The sequence below is a fragment of the Toxotes jaculatrix genome, chromosome 4 (genome assembly GCF_017976425.1).
Source record: "Toxotes jaculatrix isolate fToxJac2 chromosome 4, fToxJac2.pri, whole genome shotgun sequence".
NCBI lineage: Eukaryota > Metazoa > Chordata > Actinopteri > Toxotidae > Toxotes > Toxotes jaculatrix.
In genome coordinates this window covers 15,405,364-15,418,227 of record NC_054397.1, presented here as the reverse complement: position 1 = coordinate 15,418,227, position 12,864 = coordinate 15,405,364, and the positions used below count along the sequence as shown (strand labels likewise).

Here is a 12,864-nt window from a genome sequence, read left to right as displayed (position 1 = left end):
GCTGTGATGAAACAACAGCAAATTCCTTTGCTCTTAATTTGTCTCTACGTTATACAGCCATTAAAAAAACAAAACAAAACAAAACAAAACAAAAAAAAAAAAAACGAAAAGGATCGAGGGGAATCAATGGTGTTCTGTCAGGTACCTCACACACACAATAGGGTCTCTGTTCAGCAGGATGTAGGCCGGGCTTAGCCTTTCCCTGGTTCTGCCCACTGGATCCTCATACGGTAAAGGAAAACATATATGCACAAGACACACCTGCACCATCTGATCTGCATTTAGGCTAATCCGGAAAGTAATGTGATGGGGAGACTTGTTGGTTTTACCATCATGGCTGCAGGGGCTCTTGGGTGAATCTGATGCCTTATGTTGGGTTCATTTAATCTGGACGAGGGGAAAAAAATGATTGATTGTTACCTTTTAGGGACGGTGCGCTTTGTGTTTACCCTAACTTTAACAAACCAGGAAGTGTTACTGCTCCACACCAGCAGGAAGTGTGGACTGACAGGTAACTGAGTTTTTCCGACTGTCATCCTGCATCATTGTCAGTGCTACATGGAAATGAAGTTGTAATGACTGACAGCAAGTCATGCATCACATTACTGCACCCTGTGTTTCTACTCATCTTCTCTTGAGTCACAAAAAGCATGGTGACAACTGATTATGACCACTTGCACTCAACACTGCAACTGGACCTCATAACTTGGTAGTCAGAAACTTAAAAATATTCAAATTTTTACATTTCAGAAGTTTATAGAAGAGATAGTTTGGATTTTTTACTTAAAAAATAACTTGACATAACAACTATCGACTGATTACCAGAATATTTTTTTGCCAATCACCTAAATGATTAATCGCAGCTTTACACTCAACACATAATTGTTTTAACTCCTTTTCACTGACTGACTGAGCAGGGGAAATCCCTGCACTCATATGATAGCCTGCATATGTGATAATCAATGTGACTTCAAGTGACGGCTTTCACACCAGGTGAAAAGAACTGAACGGGCAAAACGCACCAGAGTTTGTCTGAACCAAACCAAACAGGTTAGGTGTGAAAGTATTACTACCTTTATCTATCAGGTTTGTCTTACTGTGCCTACTGACATAGCCTATGCTATGTCTATGCACAGTTTGTGCTGTCTTTATCTCTTTAGCCAAACAAACACATGGTTGACATAAAGCTAAATTCTGAATATTGCTGCATACTGCTTGATACTGCCCTGTGAGTGGCTCCCAATATGGGCGAGCTTCTGATCATAAGCCATGTCAAAATCACCATCTGCTGTGCACATTTAAAATATTAAGTCTGGAAGGATTCTTGGTGAGAAAATCAGCTCCACAGCCATTAAACTGAGCAGCAGATCAAAACTGACAGCATGGTGAAGCCTTTGTAAAAACCTTGTCATCCACCCATCAAATCAGCAGAGGGGCCGCAGAGATTAACACGGTCATCTGGAACATACATATGCATGGTGAAGCTGAAGAATAATGCGCTGTGCAGCTTGGATGAGTCATCCTGGCACACTGAGTGTGATTAACATGCAGGATTATCTATATAATCCGACTGTGAAGAATTCACATTGTTGCATTGCTGTAACTGTACGCAATTTCTAGAATGGCTCAGTGTCAGCCAGTTAAAACACAACAGCTTTGTGATCAGCGAAGTTGCTCCACACCTATTACATGTGGTAAACTCAATACAGGATTATTAGAAGGGATGTATGTAGACTCACGATGCTAACACGGATTATGATTGTGTTCCTAAATATGTTCAAACAACACATTAACTAGGTTAAAGTAAGTAGTAGTAGTAAGTAGTTTTCAAACCAGTTTAAACACCAGAGCTATCGACTTCTTGTGCATGTGAAGGTTCATTCAAAAAAGCAATTGTCATTTGTAGTTGTCAGTTCTGTAAGTGGTCAAGTGATATTTATTGGTATTTATCATTTAGGCTGCATAATCACATAAACGTCTCAGCGCACCTGACGTTAAAAGAGAAATATGTAAACAAAAACGTTTGCATTTGGGTTTGACTTTATCGACTATAAGTTCACTTTCAAGTAGATTTAAATTCAGTGTGTACATCTCATCCAAACTGAGGGTCTCAGGATAGAGGGTACTGTACGTCACTGTGTATAAAAACCTCTAAGAAAAAATTTTGATTTCAGGCTGTATCAATTAAAAACAACGGCTGTGCAATATAATATGAAATTTTCAACATTATAGTCTTACACATTAAATCTTAAATGTGATCTGCTTAAGGTTAAACTTTGTTTTACATTACTAAAGGGAAAGTAGAGAATTTATTTGATGGGACTTTTTAATTTTTTTTTCTTACTGTTCTACAAATTTGCCTTGCACATATTATTAAAGAATAAGTCAGATTTTCTTTATATCAAACCCTGTTGATACCACTTCCTCCATTCTCGTGTGTATTCAAATTGCCTTCACACATACAAGGCATTCACAGGAAATTAAAAGGAAACCAACTCCCATTATTGCCGTGCCGTTTGTGTGGAAAACTATTTGCACTGTCTACAGCATGAAGATCGTAGCTGCAAATATCACTGACTGACTTCTTAATCAAAACAAGCTGAGTTTGTTTGGCTGCACCGTAAACAGATACAGCACTTGCTTTTCTGTTGTATTTCGAATAAGATTGCTGCTCAAGGAGTGTTTGATGCCCCCCATATCTCCTGAATCTATGAAACGACACTTGCCAATCACCATGGTTACCACAAGACCATAATTTTTTTACCATAGTTTAGCCTGTAATGGATAACAGTGTAACAGTTCACTGCTTGAACATCACTTTGAATATTTTCTGTGGTAATTAATATTTGTAATAACACTTTATATATGGCTTGCTGGTGGAGGGGAAACCCCTTGAAAGCACTTGTAAGATGTTTGTGCAGTACCAAACATACCAACATGATAGCACAGTAAAGCGACCACAGATTGTTGGTTTACAGCTCAGCTTTTTGTGCAGATATACTAGACCCAGTCATGACCTTGTCTGACCTCAGAGCAGTAGACAGTGGGTTATCAACTGTCGCCCATATGCTGTAACACAGGCCGACTTAATCACTGTTGTTTCAATGTTTTGGCATTCCTGAACTCTTCTATCTGCAGCTTTATCTCCTGAAACGTTGTGCACGTATTAGTATTATTCATGGTAAGAGGGAAAACAACGGGTTTTAACCTTGAGGTGGAATGCAGAGAGTATGCATGACGTTATGATTTGCAGATGACTGAAGATTACAGGCTTGCTAAGGCTTCATGGGAAAGAGAGGTGGTGTACCTGAGGGCAAAGCTGCCCCGAGCTGCTAACTGTCAGTACATGTACCTGTGATTTAAACAAAGTGTGAAATTAGTCACTGTGTGATGGCATCAAATGACAATAAAAGAAAATGAAACAAAAAGGTCTCTGTGGAGTTTTTCATTGAGTCTCTGTTAAAAAAAAAAAAAAAAAAGAAAAAAGCCATTGACTGACACAAGATTAAGTCCTTATGACCTGCCTCACCTCACAGCTGAGAAGTCAGAAAGAGCAGGGAGGAAACTGTAGAATGGGAAAATGTAAGGACAGAAATGAAAAAGAGACAGGTAAGACACAGAGACATCAAAATGCTCGCAAGGAACCAGAGAGATTAAAACAAATGAGCAAACGTGAACTTGAGGAAGTGATGTGAAGAGGGGGATCAGAGTTTGAGACACCTGTTCTGACAAGTCCTGACAAAGACACTTGAGGCTGTGACACAACATTCTGTCTGCTTCTCCACCGAAACCGAGCTCAACAACGCACACCAAGTTCACACCTTACAATATGTGCTCCATTTTGTCAGTATCTCACATGCAGACACATGCACAGAGGTTTCACATGAATCCAAGTGTGACAGTATTACGTTAACCAAAATGGTGCACTTAAAGTTATAACCCTGTCAGTCCCATTTGGCAATCATTAATTATCTAATTTCTACTGAGACCTTGTCTCTATCCAATATAGTGAATATTGTACTGAATAATAACTGCACAGTGTACCCTAGATTCAAATACAGGAACCTGTATATAATCAGCATAACCATTTGAGTGGATCTATGAATCAATTATTTAACCAGCAGAAAATTAATTGTTGCATTTTTGCAAATAATTTAAGTAACAATTAAAAACGAATAATTTAAGTGATTTTTCAAGCAAGACTGTGGGTACTGAGACAATGTGCATTTTTCACTGACATTTTATATATTAAACAACTCAGTGATTCATCTTAAATCAATCTTAAATTAACTCAAAAATTGATTGAAAATAATCCAAATGAAAATGTCTGAAAGCTTTGACAAGATTTGGTTTAATTTACCATGCTTTGTGGGTGTGACTTTTTTTTGCCGTGTCTTCACCATTCACATCTATACAACTGGTGTGTTCAGGAATAAATTATTACAACAGCTAGCCTCTTAATTTTGCTCTCAAAGTGTGAGGGGGCATGCCCCCGGACCCCTCTAAAGGGTCTGAGGTCCATTCACAACAGTCTCACAAAATCCCATGGAAACAAAACTGAAAGGCATTTTTTCAAGGGCCGGTAGCGCTGTGGAGGTGTAGTGCACCTGCAAAATGCCAGTGAAATAGGGGCAATGTGACCCTTTTTTGAACCAAACTAGCTCTGCCTCCCCTGCTCACTGACGCACACTGTCAGTGTGGATCTTCATTGAAACTGCTGGCTGCAGGTCATTTGTATATGCTTCTTTGTGATTTAATCACTCACTGCGCTGTGCATTAAGAAGAGGTTCAACTCTGTAAATGGAAATCAGGTTTTGACAGGTGGCTTTCCCACAGTGCAATGGATTACAATAAACAAAGGGTGTGAACTGATTCTGGTTTAAATACCAGTCAATTTGAAAATGCCTTGTTTGGTGATACCGTTAATGCAGACTGGCTCAGGACTTTTTTTTATTCATATATTAATAGTTAGCCAAACAATAGTGCTGGAGCAGCACTGATAAAGCATGGGGACATTTACTCATAGTGATACTTTTCAATGATTTGGCCTTCTTTGACAGAACTATTTTAGGACTTTCTACTAATGAGTTTTCTTACTTATTAACATGTACATGTACACACAGGTAGACAGTATTCTTGCTGGTAAGTATTCTCTTTGCACTCTGAACAAGCGTTTGTGAGACATGTACTGGCTTGCTTCAGTCATTTGTCTGTCTGTGTGTGCAGGATTAGTGTGTATGTGTGTCTATGTGTCTCAAACAGGTTTGGAGAGGAATGCAGGACTGGTGTAATCCAGTCTCGGTTCATTTTCGCTATTGTCACAGAGTCAAAAGCCTGAAGTCCTGTGTGCCTCTGGGCCTCATAGCTCAGTTGAGATTACATTCATCATCTCATATAACACACTGCAGCCAAATCAGAATTGACAATACAGTACAACATTACAAAGATGACTGCAAATCCATCTGATGGTACATTAAAACCAACTCTCAACAGATATGATTTCCTAAAATTTCTCACTTTGAAATAACTTTGAGGTATAACAATTCTTCCACTGCCAGCTGATAGGACTTTGCATTGTGGAGTGACAGAGTTTACGTAAATCTATTCTGCAAGGGTGTTGAGTCACCTTGTAAATGTCTAGTCAGGCAACATAATGTTTAACTTCTCTCCTTTTTCATTATCACTGGACAAACAAACTGAATTCCAGATAACCATTAAAGAAATTAGAGACGACATGCTGATCCTTCAAGACACTGCCTCCCACGATCACATCAAAATGACTTTATATAATTTATGAAACAGAAATGTAAGACATGTTAATTGCAGAACTGATGGAACTGAATAATGATTTAGGAACCACGATCAAAATCCCATTCATAGGGTTCGGAAAACAGAATAATAAACAGTATCAGACCCAGTCTCAGTTATGCAATGATTTGACTTCACCTCTGCAATTAGCTCAGTGTCAGTGGGGAAGTACTCTCTCTCCCTTAGGTAGCAAACCCAGACTTTTGTTGTTTTGTATATATCTGAAAATGCGTGTAATTGAACTAGCTAAAATGAACTAGGTGAAGAATTTACTCTTGATCTAACATTGATGTCTGGTTCCAAAGTCATATGTACCAGGGTTAAAAGGTCTTATATAGTTCCCAGGACCCAACACAGAGGGGATTCAATAGTAACTCAGTCAACAGCACTTCACACCACCACCGTGGATGAAACAGGGTCAACAGGCTGGTACCTAGGAATACTTCCTCTCTCCATGGCAACATAACGTGTTCCACCAAGGTTATAAACACATTTAGGAGAACTGAGATACTCTCTCTCTTGACCTGGGCAGACAAATACTATGAGTTGTCCACCGCTGCCCAGAGCCTCATGAGAGCTAGGGGACATTTTGATAATCACAGAGGACAGAATAAAATGGTGTGTGGATAGCTGCCTCATGTGCATCTAGAGCATATACACTGGATTTAGACAGAATACTGCGTACACCGATAAATGAAATCAAACAAAGTAAGAGTGAGACCGCAAACAGTATTTGGAGCACACTTCAAGATAACAGCAGACATGGCAAACAAGTTTCATAAACCACCCCTAAAAAAAAAGGCACATTCACAGTTAAAAATGCAATATGTCAAAGACTCTCTCTTACCCATGTAAGAGAAATGGGTTACAGCAACTCAAAACACTACGCTGTTCCTCAAGTAGTGCAAAACAGTCCAACGAGGCCACATTGTAATGTGAGAAGTCTTCCAAATTGACACTACTGCTCTGCCCTGGGTATTGCCTTTAATGGGTGACTGACAAATTCATGAATTAGATTGTTGGGCTTGAGAGAAAGATTAAGCCATAGAATGTTAAGCAGTTGGAATATTTTGTTTAACATAATGTGAGACAAAAACCATGCCTGTAAGCAGCAAAGCAAGCTTCCTCTGATGATTAAAAAGGATGTTTATATTGTACGTGTGGCACGCATTTCCACCAGAGCAAACCCACAGCCACCAAAACCACACAAACAAGACCGGTTGGGTAAATGAGCTCATTTCAGTGTAGGATGTAGATCTGTTGTTGGCATTTTGTGCAATTCAGCAACAGGTGAATTTCTTCCAAATTAGTTGTGAATTGGCAATGACAAGACATTTTTTTTGACCATTTAACTGACTAGACAACAACATCACACATTAGCTGCAGCTTTGGAAGGATGTATAATATCTGGCAGCTTGATGGCATTGTTAAATTGTGACAACACCTCGGTCTCTCCAACCAAAAAGACATGCACGCACCAAACAATATGGGCCTGCTTCTGCCATATATTAATGGTTTGCTGTGTTCAATCAATTTCATGCATGCAACTTAAAACACGTACCATTTAACCATAATGTGCTCTCATGCTCTGCAAGGATTTAAAAGATCATACCAACACTTCAGTAAACAAACGTGCTGCTAACCAGACCTACTAAGCTAGTAACCACAGTCACAGCCATATATTTGTTCTTGTGTGATGTCTTGTGGTTGCATTATTTATGTTTCGTGTTTCTTCTTTGTTTCATTTGCTCATCAATAGGAACACCAAACTGTACTGGATGTCCATCAAAAAAATCCAGACTAACTAAAGGTGGGTTTCTAACATTTGCTTTGTATAGTACATTGGATGTACATATGTGCATATGCACTAGAGACACTGTCCCAGTGTCTCTAGTGCATATGCATGCTTTGTGTGTGTGTTTTGTTCACTTGGTGTTGGTAAAATGCAGAGAGTAATAATAAAGGAATAAACTTAAACTGAGATACCAAAGCTAAGTGGTTGCATCACCATTCAAATGCACTTCAGTATGGGCATCTGCAACTGAGTGCATCACTGTTCAAACACAGTTTAATATATACAACAGAAGGTGAATGCATCGCTGTTCAAACCACTGTGATGTGTTCAGTTCAGGACAAAAGCAGTTTACACAAGCACTGCACATAATGTCAACTGCTCAGCAGCCTGTAATTTATTGCATTATGATAGTTTCAGAGGCTTTTGCAGTCTTTTAATGTGCTTTTAACAGGGAGGTTGGCAATGGCGCTCTCAGTCACCAGTGAGGGAAGCACCACTGCTAAAAGCTGCTGATTTAATCAGTGACAATGGTGATTCACTGTAGTCAGTTCAGATTAAAGACTAGTTGATTAAGGTTTCTTTGTACATGTATTAAACACCTCTATTTGGCAGACCTAGCTAAAACTAATGCACAGCAGCTCTGCAATAAATCCCTGAAGGTTATGATAATGACAATGTTCAGTTTTTGTGGAAACCATTTTGGTGTGGATTCAACTGTGTAATCATTTAGGGGGCCGCAATTTGCGGCACTGTTGGACTGTATTGCTGACCATTATACTGACAGGTGTTTCTATTATTTTGTCCAACCCATTTATATCAGTGAGGATAAGCTAAATAACACAAACATCTCTCTGTATAATGAAGCACAGTGCAACAGCACCACAAAATACAATTTCAACAAAAAAGTGAACATTACAGTCCTGCAGAACTGTTGCATTTGTTTTTACTTGATAAACCTAATAAACTGGCCACTTAGTGTATCTAAGTGTAACTTTTTGTCCTGCTCTGCAGAGGTTTAGAAACGTATTCATATTCACAAGCTGCTGACATTTCCTTTATGGAGCCTGCAATCTGAGACCAGACTTTAAAAATAAATTCATGATAAAGACACTGGTAAATGATGGGAAGCTAAGAAGCTAAAATATTATCCTGTCAGAAATGGCTCAAGTTTTTCTGAAAGCTATCTCCTCAGACCATTACCTTCACAACCATAACACATTACTTAACTGTCTAATCCTTGTCTGCTTGATTAATACACTGTTGTTGGTGTCAAAAGAAGGGCATGTGCACTGTGTACAACACAGACAGAGTAAACTGAAGATGGTAAATGTTTTTTTTCCTATCCTCCTCCTTCTCTCACCAACTGTCAGCCAGGATTTCTGAGGCTTTAAGTCAACAAATTATTGCAAATGAAAGGAATACCACACAGAGACACACAAAACAGAATGATTTAAAGAGCACCGTGCTGCCGTTCGTGCCTAAACAAAACACAAAGAAAAGAGGGCGAACAAAGGATGAAATTCAGACTACAGCTCACACTTTAAAGTTAAGGCATGGCCAGCCCCCTCAGGTATGTTAGAAATGACATGGTGACATAACGCAGAAACATTCTGTAGGCCAGGTGATCTCACTAGGGGGTAATTTCGCACACAGGATGTCTTAAATTCAATATTTCTCACTTCCCTGCTCTATATGCAAATTAACACGCACATCAATTCCGTTTAAAAAGACCACGTGTTGTTGTTTTTAACTGGTGAAAGGCAGCAATTCATATCCTGTGCCTAGACTCCTGCAAATTTAAAGAAGAAGAAGAAATCGAAACAACATAGACTATGGGTCTATTCCCTGGCGTGTTCCAGGCAAACCAAAGGTATTTAATATATCTCTATGGGCTTTTCAAAATTTTCACATTAACATGTGTTTTGTGTCTGCTCCATCCATGAGAATCCATTTTGCCTAAAGATGTTGTTGTTGCCTGTCATTACACTTTAATATGATGCCCTCGAGGTGGTACATACTCAAACAGAGGACACCAGTTGAGTAGACCGTCCTTCAGTGTGGCACAAGACACATTTGCCTAGACAGTGCTAAAAGAATTTGGCCATATGTGGCCTAGACCACCTCTAAATGTGGTCTGAGGGATCAAATCGCAATGCGTCCTCAATGCCTCTTGGGTGCATTCACACCTGTACTGTACATAGTAATGTCAGGTCTGAAAAGCGTTATCCCAGCTTGGGCAAAATACTAAATAGGTGTACCCATTTAAGACAGAAACGTGTAATATTTTACATATGTATACACATCAAACTATGACCATATGGGGTTTTCTCAGCATTTTGTTCCCTTGGGAACAAACTACTGTTTACTATATTACTTCCATTGTTTCTTCATTTGAATGAGAAAAAAAAGAGCTCCCTGCATGGCCAGCGTATTAGTGATCTGTTGTTTCCAGGTGTGCCATCTTTGTGCCTGCTCTGCTGTCTGAGTCTAATCTGCTGTTTAGCCAGAATAATAATAGCCTGAAGCAAGCTGTGTCTGTGCAATGTGTACACAGACACCCAGAGCAGTGGCAACATGACTTAAAGATTCGAAGCGTGAGGTACAGCTCTGACACTCTGACATTGTAACGTAATGCAAATGACATTTTATTAATCAGGAAATGCTCCACAGCGTGTAGTGTAGTGTAGTGTAGTAAAAAATATGAAAATGTACTAACAATCATGGAGGGGTTTCAGATGACAATGTTGCAGTATATAAGGGGAAGACATATTTGAAAATCCAATATTACTTAAACCAAGGATGGACAGACAGAAAGGTATGCTGGGGGCGAAGTGGCAGTAAGGAATTTCCCTCCTGCTGAAAAGTCATCCATCACCCAGTTTGCCAAGCAAAGAGGTGGTGGATTTCATCATTCCCAGCCATTCTTTGCTCTCCTCCCCTTTATCTTCCTTTAAAAAAAAAAAATCTCTCTGCCTTGTCAGAGTCACACTCTCCCCTGTTCTCTTCAACACTATTTGAAAAGATAAAACTCCTGCTGATTGGTGGTGCTGACGACCACACAGTTTCTCCTGCCCTTTTATCTGCCTTTAACAGCTATCTCGCCCACTCTGTCACTTCCTCTTTGTACATTTGGGTAGGTTTTTGCAGATTCATATCAAAACTAAACTGCTTTGCAAGTGACTAAAACATCAGCCTGGGCTTTATGCTATATTTCATACGCATCAAAGCTAAAACTTTCCAGCTGACTACAGACAGAGGAATTACGTTTTTCTTACCTAGAACCTGGCTTATGCACAAAACACTTCAGTTACACATGAAATCGCTTATTTGATTGTTGCCCAAGAGAGATGCAACCTCAACAAGCTCTGGGTTACGTTACATTCAAGATAGCATTTTATGACAGCAAGAATTTCGCAAATAATTCAATGCTACTGCCAAAGGACAGGGGGCTTGTCTTAGGGCGACACCAGCTAGGCTAATTTCCCAATTTCCCAGTAAAGTGACTGTCAAAATCAGGATTACTATGTATTGTGTCATAAAAAAGCAGTGCTGATCTGTTATCAACTGGCTTCTTTGGCTGTGTGACATTTATATTTCCCTGCATCCTGTGGAGTGATGGTTTATGCGCAACTTCTTTTTGAAACCTCAGGCATAGGCATACTTGTTAACAAACATTCAAGGCAGTTACTCTTTGCTGAGAGGTGAATTAAGCCAGAGGTGAGTAACACCCCCCTGGATATGGCCTCAAGGCCCTCAGTTCTTCAGCCTGACAGAAGAAGAGCCCTGTCAGGAGCTCCTGCTGGGCTCTCTGCTTGTAAATCAGCATGCTCAGCTGCATGCTAAGCAGCGTTTGTTTGATGTGTTGCAAGTTAGAAACTGGCTCTTTTAAAATCAAGCTGTGGTTAAAAGTGATGAGACAGCTGCGTGTTTTGCCATAAAGTAGGTGAGTCATATATGAGAGCCAGAAAACAAATGTGTGGTTAATCTGACACAAAGAACTTGAGATCTTGACTGCATGGTGTGTGTTTTGTAGGTATGTGTATGTGTGTGTGTGTGTGTGTGTGTGTGTGTGTGTGTGTGTGTGTGTGTGTGGAAGGGGTGTGTTGGTGGTGAGATGCAGCTGCAATAGTAGCTAGGCAAGTGTCAGAAAATGGCCCCACTATCTAAACCACTGCATCATAAAACTGACGTTTATGCCTCGCAGACTTGAGGCTTTGGGGCTTAATGTGTGAGGATAATGTAATCACTCACAGCTGTGCACAATTTAAGTCTTGTCTCTAGCAAAGTGCAAAATGTCTGGCGTGGTTCGGTCAGGATTTGAGAGGAAGAGTGCCCAATATCAAAAGTGACTTTTGAATAGCCAAATAGCAGGGCAAAAGGTTTTGTTAAATCTATAACTCTGTGGTTTGCAATGCTTAACAGAGGTCAGACAAGTCAACAGCTGACGGGGCTGTGCAGCTCTGACTTGGCTCACTTCCACCACTTGGCCCAGTTTCAAAAGGTGTTAACCCGACCACGTACACCAAACTTTGTTAAAATTCAGGCAGAAAAAAAAATGGTGGTCGAAATAAGACAAAATTCACTTACCTGAGCAAACTTGGCCACTCGAGATTTTTAAGTCCGACAAACTGAAAGGAAAGCGAAACCAAGTAGAAACGTGGGGATACTGGACCAAAAAAAAAAAAAAAAGTTTCCTACCAGCTCGGTGAATTATGTGGTAGGAAGAATAAAATAAGGCACAAACTTCTTCCTGGTGGAGCTGTACACCTGAGTAGCCTCTCGCGCTGAGCGGGCTACGAAATACGAAACTCGTCACATGAACACCGGTCGTCACGTTGGTTAAATTTACCAAACTTTTACAGGCCTATAAAGTTTCAGAGTCTGAGAAACAGAGTCGCGTCTTCGGTGGGAAATTTGAAAAAAAACAAAAAAAAAAACAAATCCGGGATTCCGTCCGCTCCCAGTGCCTGCCCTCGTGTCTAAACCCGTCAGTGGGGAGGAATAGAGTCGCTCTGTCCGGTGGTTACCTGACTCCTCTCATTACCGTGGGGCCAACCCTCCAGACAGCAGCAGCAGTCCCAGCCTCAGCCTCATGTTTCCTGTTGTCGTTCTGAATGACTGCAGAGGAGATAAACAGCCTCCTAGAACAGCAACAGGTAGAAGTGTTTTCTGCTCTCGTTTGAAGACCAGTATGACCTGTCATGTGGTGAATGAAACCCATGTCGAAAGAATTGAAAATCACTGTAATGTGTAGTTTTGCA

The 12,864-nt window shown here is 40.1% G+C and overlaps 2 protein-coding genes across 6 annotated transcripts in view; one reads left to right on the top strand and one right to left on the bottom strand.

The window, feature by feature from the left end:
- Window positions 1-12,583, bottom strand: part of palm3 (paralemmin 3) — a 38,045-nt gene extending 25,462 nt beyond the window's left edge. For 4 of the 5 annotated variants that reach the window (XM_041037333.1, XM_041037331.1, XM_041037335.1 and 1 more), the window contains exon 1: window positions 12,191-12,583. The gene's annotated coding sequence lies outside the window, so the exon portion shown is untranslated. Of the gene's footprint in view, window positions 1-3,529; window positions 3,581-12,190 lie in introns of all 5 variants that reach the window. The other variant, XM_041037332.1, reaches the window with a different exon arrangement.
- A 69-nt stretch (window positions 12,584-12,652) lies between these two features.
- LOC121181390 (phospholipid phosphatase-related protein type 5-like) overlaps window positions 12,653-12,864 on the top strand; it is a 47,994-nt gene continuing 47,782 nt past the window's right edge. Inside the window, exon 1 of the mRNA XM_041037338.1 lies at window positions 12,653-12,759. The gene's annotated coding sequence lies outside the window, so the exon portion shown is untranslated. The remainder of the gene's footprint in view (window positions 12,760-12,864) is intronic.